This window comes from Leptonychotes weddellii, chromosome 11 (assembly GCF_054177405.1).
Source record: "Leptonychotes weddellii isolate Sample4059 chromosome 11, ASM5417740v2, whole genome shotgun sequence".
In the NCBI taxonomy this organism is placed as follows: domain Eukaryota; kingdom Metazoa; phylum Chordata; class Mammalia; order Carnivora; family Phocidae; genus Leptonychotes; species Leptonychotes weddellii.
In genome coordinates, this window is record NC_138379.1 from 7,504,623 (window position 1) to 7,512,363 (window position 7,741).

The following is a 7,741-nucleotide window of genomic DNA, read 5'->3' on the forward strand; positions in this document are numbered from 1 at the left end:
CTGTTTTGTTTCTTTTTTTGTTTTTTTAAAGATTTTATTTATTTGACAGAGAGAGACACAGCAAGAGAGGGAACACAAGCAGGGGGAGTGGGAGAGGGAGAAGCAGGCTTCCCACGGAGCAGGGAGCCTGATGCAGGGCTTGATCCCAGGACCCTGGGACCATGACCTGAGCTGAAGACAGCCGCTTAACCGACTGAGCCACCCGGGCGGCCCCGTCTGTTTTGTTTCTTAAATCCCACATATGAGTGAAACCATATGATATTTGTCTTTCTCTGACTGACTTATTTCACTTAGCATAATACAGTCTAGCCCCATCCATGTTGTTGCAAGTGGCAAGATTTCATTCTTTTTGATGGCTGAGTAATATTCCAGTGTGTGTGTGTGTGTGTGTGTAGTGGGATCGAGCCCTCTGTTGTGCTCATCGGCAGGGAGTCTGCTTGGGATTCTTTCTCTCCCTCTCCCTTTGCCCCTTCCCCCACTTGCACACTCTCTCAAATAAAAATAAATAAATAAAATCTTAAAGAAAAAGAACTTCTGGTTTTAATGGGCTACTAAAGAATAATCAGACTGCTATATTCATTCTTATGTTTACTGAATCCTTACCTTGTGCCAGGTTGGGCTCTAGGTGTGAGGAATTTAATCACCATCTATAAAAGGGGAATTGCCAATTTAAGCCTCCAGCTCAGACCCATATGGGCAACAATGTACTTGACATCAGAGGAATCTCAAACTCAACATGTACAAAATTGAATCAGGGATCTTCCTCTAATCAGGATTCTCCTGGAGGTAAGCGGCAGAATTCCAAGTCAAACTGGTTCAAGCCATAAAGGAAAGTTATTGGCTCAGTTAACTGAAAAGTTCAGGGTAACTTCAGGCCTGGCTGATAGTAGGGGGCTCACATGATACTGACAAGACTCAGTATCCGTCTTTCTATCTCTTGCTTCTGCTGGCTTCGCTTTCAGGCCTACGTTCCTCACATGGTCACCAGCAGCCCCAGGCTTACATTCTTCCAGCTCAAGCAACACCAGAACACACAGATCTCTCTTCCCGATAATTCCATCATTAGCCCCATGCTTGACGCTTGCTTGACGCTTTGCTTGGGTTTTGTGTCCAGCTATGAATCAAGCATTGTAATTTGAAGGAATATTCAGATGGGCCAGATCTGGGTCTTGGGCACACTCCTGCAGCTGATGTTATTTTCTGCTAGCTTTGCAAACTGGTGAGAGTCTCTTTTCTGAGAGCTCCATCAAATGTCCAAAGGAGAGCCATCATCAGCCTGGCTTAGGACTCATGGCCTTTTCCAAACCAACCTCTGTGTTCTCTTAGTAGGCCTGGGTCCAGATCTGCCAGATGTAGTAAATAAAAATAGACATTCAGTTACATTTTAATTTCAGATAAACAATGAATAACGTTTGAAGATCAGTATGTCCCAAGTATGCTTCCTGTACTTTATTTGGCAACCATACCTGACTTACACCAACTCTTCGATGTGGGGGCTGAGACCAGTCACACCCAAACCACTTGGTTGGCGTGTGAGAAGAAGAATTTCAAAAGGGAAAATGGCGGTGCTATTTCCAGAAAGAAGCATGGATGTGGGCTGCACAAATATTTGTCCTTGCTCCTCCATGTACGTCTAGCTCATAGCAACCTTTTAGCCCTTCTCCAGCTCCTTTACCCCTGGAACCTCCCTCTCCTTCCCCAGTCCGTCCCCTTGTTTTGTTGAACTTCCTCCTGCAGGAACTCTGGAATCTGCCTCCTTTCTGCATTTCCTCCACCAGCACTGTATTCCCGGTGGCTCCTCATTTCTGTCCTGGTCCAATTCCATAGACCTCTATCCAGTCTTCCTGCCTCTACTCTTTGTTCTTCTGCAATGTATTTCCACAGTTATCTCTTCAAATTATAAATCTGATAATCACACCCACACACAGTGCTTAAAAACCCTTCAGTTACCTCCCCTTGCCCTTAGAAAAAAGATCGAAATTATCAACAGAGCCTTTAAAACCCTGCATGTTTGGCCCTGCCTCACACCATACCTCATCCATGCTACTTTACTTTTGTTTTGTTTTTAAAGATTTTATTTTGAAGCAATCTCTACACCTAACATGGGGCTCAAACTCACAACCCTAAGATCAAGAGTTGTACACTCTACCGACTGAGCCAGCCAGGTACCTCAATGCTTCCTTTTTTCTTCTTCTTCTTCTTTTTTTTTTTTAAGATTTTATTTATTTATTTGAGAGAGAGAGCACGAGTGGTGGGGTATAGGGTTGAGGAGATATGGGACGGGCAGAGGGAGAAGCAGACTCCCCGCCGAGGAGGGAGCCCACCACAGGGCTCAACCCCAGGACTCTGGGATCATGACCTGAGCCTAAAGCAGACGCTTAACCTACTGAGCCACCCAGGTGCCCCAGTACTTCCTTCTTAATTGGAGTCTGTTCCCTTTGCACATGCTAGAATGCCTGGAATGATCTTCCTCACCTGCACTCACCTGATCCTCTCCTGCCCTGCCTTTAGATCTCTCCATTACTCTGACTTTCTCAGGTGAGTCTTTTTCTGACCACCTAGACCCACGGCCTGACCCACTTTTTCAGAGCTCAACAAACTTCTCCTTGAGTACAATCCACAGAGACCTTCCCCAGTGCTCCCAAGACCTCCGAAGTGTCCATAGGCATCTTTTCCCTGCCTCCTCTGGAGTCCTGTCAGAGCTGCCTTCAACTCCTGAGATCCTTCCCTTCTGGAATAATCCTGCTACTCTGCTTCTATTAACCCAAGCTTTCAAACTCAGTGGCCCGCTAATTCTCCCACAGCAGCGAGAACAAAAAACAATACACCCTCTCTCCCTGAAAAAATGTTGTTAAAATCAGTTTGAGTTGGGTTTTCTGTCATTTACCACAAAAGTGTTCTGACTCATACTGAGAGCTAGGATTAATGAAGCATTAAGCAACCATTGGCATGCTCTGCGTTGGGTGACAGGTTAGAGAAAAGGGACAGAGGAATCCCAAATGGCCAGTTTTGACACATTTAAAGAGGGCCAGGAATGAAGGCCTTGCTAGTCAATTACTCCTTGTTCTCCATTTCTGCTTGTGGCCAAATCAAGGAGTTGGACCATTGTGGGACTTGTCCTGAGTAGGGAGGAGAAGCACTGGGAAGACTAATATCCTCAAATGTTTATGTCACATCAGAAAGAGTAGGACACTGGGACCATCTTGGAGACATCCCTGCAACCAGGAGCAGGGGACCCAGCAGCAGGCCAGCATCTGAGGCTCATTCTGAGGACCTTTGGATGCATCCATCCATGGCTTTCTGTACCCAGGTGGGAGCCCAGGTTACTTGAACCTTGGCTCTTAGGATTATCCTTCCTTTGGATAGGGGCACGTAGGTTATCCTGTATTTTCTCATTGATCATGTTGCCCCAATTAATTGTACAGTATGCTTCATTGGACCACGTCCTCCGGAAGCTGAATCAGAAATCAGAGAGCCAGAGCTAGGGTTTTTATCTGTGAGTCAACCTCGGTGGCAATATCTGTAACAGATGTTCAAGAAACAAGAGTTGAATGAAAGAGTAAAAGAAAAAATAAACGTGTTTGAGAATAAACTGTATGGTGTGGGGGAAGCGCAAGAAATTTGGAAAGTTCCAGGATTAACACTATAGAGGGATGCCATTTATTTAAGCCTTACAAACATGAAAGTCATTGATTTATGTTGTTGATGGATACATGGGCAGTGAAAGTATCAGAGTGGTATGGGAATGATAAGCAGATCATAGGGTGGATTCACTTGGGGAGGAGGGAGAGAGGGTAAGGGAGCAGGAAGGCTTGCGGAGGAGCTCAACTGTCTCTGTAATATTTCTTTTCTTAGCAAATCTTATGCAGCAAATTTGTCAAAATGTTTAGGGGCGCCTGGGTGGCTCAGTCGGTTAAGCATCTGCCTTTGGCTCCGGTCATGATCCCAGGGTCCTGGGATCAAGTCCCACATCGGGCTCTCTGCTCGGCAGGGAGCCTGCTTCTCCCTCCTCCTCTCCCTTTGCCCCTGCTCCTGTGCTTTCTACATCTCTCTCCCACTCTCTCGCGCACTCTCTATCTCAAATAAATAAATAAAATCTTTAAAAACCAAAAACTTCCTTTAGGAACATTTTCCAGCTCCTCTGTTCTAGTTATCAGCCAGGCTCTTCCTTCAATGGGACTGCCCAAGGAGCCCCTGAGGCACTGGGAATGGATGGCTCCAATGTGCCCTGAGTGACCCTGGCCCTTGCAGGCTGGGACCAGACACCCCAAAAGGAGCCTGTGCTGGCTGGAGACAAAACACGGTGGACGAAGGATCTGAGTCAGAGAATCGAAGGGAAGAGACAAGGTGCAATAAATGAGGGGTTCTGGATTTGATAGAGGCTCCAAGGTTTCCAGCTTGTGACCTGTTCACTGAATTAAACATGGCAGCCAGTAGACGGAGGTAGCTCTATTAGAGGGGCACCTGCGTAAGCAAACCTAAACCCAAGCCTGTAAGTCCCTCAAGGCTTTGAAAGCAAAACCTAAGAACCACCACTCAACAGCCAACTAGGATGTAAGCTATAGCCAATCAGTAATTTCCTCCCTTTGCTTCCACCTTTTCCCCATAAATAAAGTTTCTCCCATCTCCCCCGATGGAGTGCTTCTAACTCATGTGGAGAACAAAGGTAAAAGAAATACAGAAAGAAATTAAACTTCCTTACAACTGACAGCCCATTGGCAAGTGTTTGGGGCAGGCAGAGTGACCTAGTGACCTTCCTCCAGGGACTCAACTGCCTCCATGTTAACACTTTGCTAGAGGCAAAGGTAACCTTAGCTTGACATTAGCCCAACCTCCAGGATCCTCAAAGTCTCCTTTAACCTATGAAAATCCCTTTGGAAATGTCCTTCATCTCTACCCACCGCCCCACCCCCCCAAGACACATGTTAGCAATCATCCTCCAAGCATATGGGCCACTGAACTCCATCTGAAGGGTCTCATGACTAAGGTTTTATTAGAAAGTAGTAAATGACCCCTCAAGGTCCTGGAAACCTTAGAGACTTACGCTCTCCCTAACCCCCTCCCAACTTGCAAGTCACTCCTCACAACCCCGGTGCAGCTCTTCCTGCGCACGGGTCCTGTCCCTGCGCTTTAATAAAACCACCCTTTTTTTGCATCGAAGATGTCTGAAGAATTCTTGGGCGCCTGGGTGGCTCAGTTGGTTAAGCGACTGCCTTCGGCTCAGGTCATGATCCTGGAGTCCCTGGATCGAGTCCCGCATCGGGCTCCCTGCTCGGCAGGGAGTCTGCTTTGCCCTCTGACCCTCCCCCCTCTCATGTGCTCTCTCTCATTCTCTCTCTCTCAAATAAATAAATAAAATCTTTAAAAAAAAAAAAAAAGAATTCTTTCTCAATTGTTTGCTCCCTGACCCCAACGTTTCACATCATTATCACTTTCACTTCAGTGCTGCCCAATTCGAATTGATTTTTGCTCAAATAAACACCTAAAATTGTAATATGCTTCAGTTTATCCTTTCACCCTTCTGGTCAGCAGGAGGATCCGAAGAAGACCCCCAAAGGCCCAGGAGCAGCGAGCAGCCAGCCTCATGGGCTCACTGAGCTCATTGCTTTCTCCCTGGCTCTGGAGGTGGTGGGGTCCCTCTCTGATTTGACCTCCTTGGGTTTTTGCGATTAAAAGACCTCTGAATTTCTTCATGTTTCTTTCTCCAGGCTGGGTCCGGGGTCAGCTAATGTAAAACAAACTGGACTGAGTCCAGGATCAGACTCGGTCCAACTTAGAAACTGGACTGGGTCCAAGGTCGGACCGGGTCTGAATTAAGCTGGACTGGGTCCAGTGCAAGGCCTCGGGTAACAAGGGGAAAAAAAAGAGAGAAAAAAATATGTTCCTCTGAATCCAAACAATCTGGGCCTCTTCTATCTGGGACCCCAGCTAAATATAGGTATAAAAATTATGGGCCCAGAACCTGTGTTTTTTTGAACCAGTGGACTAACCTTACTAAAGATCATCTGGAAATTCCTGTAGAGAAAAAGGATCCCAAATTTTCCCCAAAACAATGGGACGCATTTTTTTTTATGGGTATGAAGAAGCTGCTAAGAAACTAGGTGAATAAGGGCACTTGAGTGGCTCAGTTAAGTGTCTGCCTTCAGCTCAAATCATGATCTCAGGGTCCTGGGATCGAGCCCCACATCGGGCTCCGTGCTCAGCGGGGAATCTACTTGTCCCTCTGCCTCTACCTCTTCCCTCCCTGTGCTCACACGCTCTCTCTCTCAAATAAATAAATAAAATCTTCAAAAAAAAAAAAGAAGCTAGGTGAGTAAAAAACTGCATCTTTAAAAGATTCTTTATAAAAGCCAAATGAAAACCTTAAGCAACAAGTTGATGTGAATCTATGGTGCACACTGACTAACTTGTCTGAGAGCTCCTTCCCTTTACCTCCTCTCTCTAAATATTCTGAACCTACGAATCCCTTTACTCAATTGCCTTTTCATTCAGAAGATGAGCTAGAGTTTTTTTAATGTTTATTATTTTTTAAGATTTTATTTATTTATTTGAGAGAGAGACAGAAAGCACGTGCTTGAGAGAGCACAAGCAGGGCAGAGGGGCAGGGGGAGAGGGAGAAGCAGGCTCCCCGCTGAGCAGGGAGACCGATGAGGGACTCAACCCCAGGACCCTGAGATCATGACCTGAGCCGAAGGCAGATGCTTAACTGACTGAGCCACCCAGGCCCCCCATCGACTTATTTTGGAAGTAAACTCTACCCCCAATGTGGGGTTCAAACTCATGACCCCAAGATCATGACCCTACATGATCTACCAGCTGTCAGCCAGGTGCCCCAGGAATTTAGAATTCCAATTGCAGCTTACCATCTGGGGCTCCCGGATCTCTGCCGATTTATTAATATTACATTAAGACCTGGTGTCACCCAAAAATGGATGCCTGAAGCCAAATGGGAAGACACTGAGAGCGATATTAAAGACCCACATAGTACTCGCTCTGCCAAGGATGGGCCAAAACACACTAGGAAAATAGCCCAAGACCTATTGATAAAATATTTCCTCAAAAGACTGACGGGTCTATCATCCAATCTTGCAAACAAAGGAAAGATGAACCAGTCTCAGACTATAAGACAAGATTGGAAACACTTTTTGTGAAACACTCTAGGCTTTATGACACACAGGCACAGAAAATGCTCTGACTTCCTTATTCATTAGCAGGCTCGGGTCAAAACTCAGTGGCCTGATAAAGAGACAGAAGCTGGGCTGCAAAGCCACCCCTCTCACTGAGCATTTTGAAAAAACCTCAAAGCCAGATACAGTGCAAAAGCCAATATACTTACGGCCCTGAAGATACACAATAGCTCCAAGGGTGGAAGAACCTCCATGCACACATGTCAGGCCAGAACCTAGAGGTCCCCCACACAGGAATACTGCACCCCGAAATGTCTGCCTGCCTTGTAAACGACCAGGGGCATGGTCGCTAACACCCCCTGTCGAACCCATCTTCTCATAGACCTCCATCTAGAATCCAGATTGTTTCTCCACTGGGGGAAGTCTTGCAAAATTAGATCACCAAAATAATCATAAGCATTGATGGGGCTCCGAGGGCTCCTCAGGTAAATTGCTCCCCGCGACACCTCTACATGAGCAAGGGGATGCTAAGGTAAACGTTCACGGAGGAGCCTGTTTAATACGGCGGAGCCCAGAGCCTCTTTATCTACACAAGACCCTGCTTTCATAAAGGG